The sequence below is a fragment of the Grammomys surdaster genome, unplaced genomic scaffold (assembly GCF_004785775.1).
Source record: "Grammomys surdaster isolate TR1022 unplaced genomic scaffold, NIH_TR_1.0 126488, whole genome shotgun sequence".
Taxonomy (NCBI): domain Eukaryota; kingdom Metazoa; phylum Chordata; class Mammalia; order Rodentia; family Muridae; genus Grammomys; species Grammomys surdaster.
The window spans coordinates 622-4,442 of record NW_021621280.1 but is presented as its reverse complement, the minus strand read 5'-3'; the positions used below and the strand labels follow the sequence as shown (position 1 = coordinate 4,442).

The window sequence follows — 3,821 nt, the reverse complement described above, 5'->3', positions numbered from 1 at the left end:
CTTTATCCATTTGCTAATTGGCAGTTTTATTTCCTTGATATTTAATGTCTGTAACTCTTGGTAAATTCTAGATATGAGTCCCTATCCAGAGTGCCTCTGGTACAGATTCTCTCCCATTTTATGAGTGTCTGTTTGCCCTGCTGATTGTTTCCTTTGGTGGACAGAAACTTTATATTCATGTCATTCCGTCTGTTGATACTTGGGGTTGGTTCATATACTGTTGGTGTTCTTTCTATTCAGTAAGTTCTTGCCCATCCATACCTTGAAGGGTATTCACTACATTCTCTAAGTTTTTATGTTTCTGATTTTTAATAAAGTTTTAATCTATATTAACTACAAGTACAGCATTTAAAACCACTTTTCCTCGTCAAAATTTCCCTCTGAGACATATACACTGTGATCCTATGGGACATAAACAAAGAATAGATAACTGTGTCCAGACTGTACGTGTATGCCCTGTTTCATGGACATACTTATGAGACTATTGTGTCATCCTGTTTTCAAAGCTAGAACATTTATTGTGGAATGTAACTATGTTGGCAATTATCTTTTTAAATTATTGTCTCTGCTCATCTACATCCCTAATTTTCTTAAGTCTCCTTGTATCCTGAAAAACACTGTCCCTGGCATCACATGGCAGAACTATACCTTTTTCTTTCAGGGGCTGTTGACTGGGATGTGGCAGTAGACTTCTCCAAGGAGGAATGGGAATGCCTGTTCTCTGTTCAGAGAGCTTTGTACAAGAATGTGATGTTGGAGAATTACACCAACCTCATCTCTGTGGGTGAGAATATTTTGGTTATATAATTGCTAACTCGTTCACTGTATGTACTGACTGAATGTGTTGTATACTCTGTTAAGCTGTCTTGGAAACAACAGAAGACACAGGAAAGCTTGGTAGTAGGAAAGGACTTTTTCATCATACTTGGCTTTTTTTCTTTCCATTTTTCATTTACAGGTGTCATGTACCCTTCCTTTAGGCTTCAAGATGCACTTAGGAACTCATTAGCTTATAATATTTCCACACATATCATTTTATTTCGTTTTTCATTTTATTGAAATGAATTCCTTTCTCATACAATGTATCTTGCCTATACTTCTCTCTACTCTTCCCAGTTCCTACTTAAACAATTCGAGTCTCAAAAGATCTAGAGCCTTGTATACCTGGCAAAATATTTTCTTTCCATCCTTTCCTTCTGAAGGCCTAAAGTGATTTCTTTTGTTGTTGTTGTGTATTTTTTGTTGTTTTTTTTTCTAAAAGAAAAAAACTACCTTTCATGCTTTTAAGTAACATTTAATGTTAAAAGGAATTCTGTCTTCTTAACAGTGCTCTTTTTTTTCATTAACAAAATGCTATGAAAATGGAATTAAATTAAACTCTACATAACCTTTATCTGAGAAAATGATGTTTAAACATAGAGACATGTACTCTAAATATAATCAGTTAATAAACTCCATCCAAAAGCTAACTGTTATTTCTTCAATTATATGCTTCATCTCCCTTAAAGGCTGTCACTGGTTTTGGATGAATCCATTTAATTTTAGTCAGAGAAAAGGGTAGTCTACTGTGACTTTTATTCTGAGTAATTGTTTATCAAGTTATCTTAAGAGAGATAGATCATAGACAGTTATTTGTCAAATGTTTACTCATGGAACAAGTCCAATTAATCTGACTTGTACCTATTTTCAAAGAATTGCATCCATGATACTGTCCAAAAACACCTAAAGGCTAAAAAAGTGTCTTGTCAGTGTAATGAGTTTGGCAAAGTGCTTCATTTTAACCCTCCCACTGTACATGTTATAAAACAAGTAACACTGTAGAACCCTCTAATAACTACAGATGCAGTAGTAACAGGGATGCCTCTGTTGATTCATCAAACCCAGATAGACTTAAAAGTATGCACAATGGAGAAGAGTCATGCAAATCTGAAGACTGTGAGGAATCTTTAAATTTGTGGTCCAACATTGGTAAAGAACAGAGACTCTACACATCAAAGAAAAAGCACAAACAAGAAGAATATGATGACATTTTTGGTTCACCATACAGTCTTTTGAAACAAACAATCTACATTGTAGAGAAACCAAGACAGTGTGGGGAATGTGGGAAATTCTTCAGAACCACCTCAAGCCTCACTGTACACAAGAAAATTCATACTGGAAAGAAAAACTACAAGTGCAACCTTTGTGACAAATCTTTTAACCAGCAAACACATCTTAAAATACATCAAAGACTTCATACTGGAGAGAAACCTTACAGATGTATGGAATGTGGCAAATCCTTTACTGTGAAGTCAACTCTCACAAAACATCAGCGAATTCATACTGGACAGAAACCCTACAAGTGCAACACTTGTGAAAAATTCTTTACCCAGTGCTCAAGTCTTAAAACACATCAAAGACTTCATACTGGGGAAAAGCCTTACAAATGCAAAGAATGTGGAAAGTCATTTCCTCAGCTATCAGCCCTTAAAAGCCATCAGAAAATGCATACTGACAAAAGACATTCTGGAGAAAAGCTTTACAAATGCAATGAATGTGACAGAACATGTAAACACTATTCATCATTTAGAAGGCACCAGAAGATTCACTCTCTAGAGAAGCTACACAAATGCAAAGAATGTGATAAATCCTTTCTTGAATTATCACATCTTAAAACACATTCCAGAATTCATACTGGAGAGAAACCTTACAAATGTACAGAATGTGACAAAGCCTTTACCCAGGATTCACATCTTAGAAGACATCACAGAGTTCATACTGGAGAGAAACCTTATGAATGCAACGAATGTGAAAAGTCGTTTTCTAAGTGCTCAATTCTTGGAGAATATCAGAAAATTCATTCTGGAGAGAAAAGTTACAAATGCAAAGACTGACAAATTCTTTACCCAGTATTCAAATCTGAGAAAACATCGGAGAGTTCATACTGGAGTAAGACATCACTTCTGTAAGGAATGTGGCAAATCTTTTACTGAGAGTTCATATTTTAAAACATGACAGAAAAATTCATACTGGAAAGAAGTCTTGCAAAGACTATGACAAATCCTTTATCCAACTTTCAAATCTTAGAACACATTGCAGAGTTCATACTAAAGAAAGACATTGCTTATGTAAGGAATGCAGTGAATCGTTTCCTAATTACTCAACTCATAGAGCCCAGCAGAAAATTAATAATGGAGAGAACAATACTGTTGTAAATAAAATGACATAGCATTTATCTTGTACTCTCTGCTTACCAATCACAACAGTATACATAATGTAAACCTAAAGATAAGGGATGTGTGAAGGCCTTTTCAGAAGGTTTAAATGTTAGAAGAGTATAATAGAGTTTATATTAAATAAAATTTTGCAAAGGTAACTGTGTGAAAAGCTGTATTTTTTTAAATTAAGTGTGTATGGGTATTTTGGCTGCATACATGTCCATACACTATTTGCATGCCTACTGACTATTGAAGCCAGAAGAGGATGTCAAATTCCCTATAGCTGAACTTACAGGCAGTTATGAGCTGCTATGTATGTGTTGGGAATTTATAGGAGGAATAGCAGTGACTATACTGGGAATTCTCCGTGATGGGATCACCAATGTTGAGACAATGACACCCTGACTCCCACTAGGCTGTCAAAACCAAAAAATGAAAGGGTGGAAATGTTGGAGAAAAGGAGGTAGCCACCCCTGTGTAAACACTAGGGGCTGCATACCCACAAAGGCATCTCCTGAAGGGGGACCGGATTGAAGACTACCTGAGAGATCAAGGATGACTGATGTAGACAATGCCAGTCAATCAGGAACTGCTGTTTAGAAGAGATGGTTTCTTGGAACCAAT

The 3,821-nt window shown here is 35.8% G+C and overlaps 1 pseudogene; it reads left to right on the top strand.

The window, feature by feature from the left end:
- The first annotated feature begins 633 nt into the window (after positions 1-633).
- LOC114614723 lies at positions 634-3,234 on the top strand (annotated as a pseudogene).
- Positions 3,235-3,821: the final 587 nt, after the last annotated feature.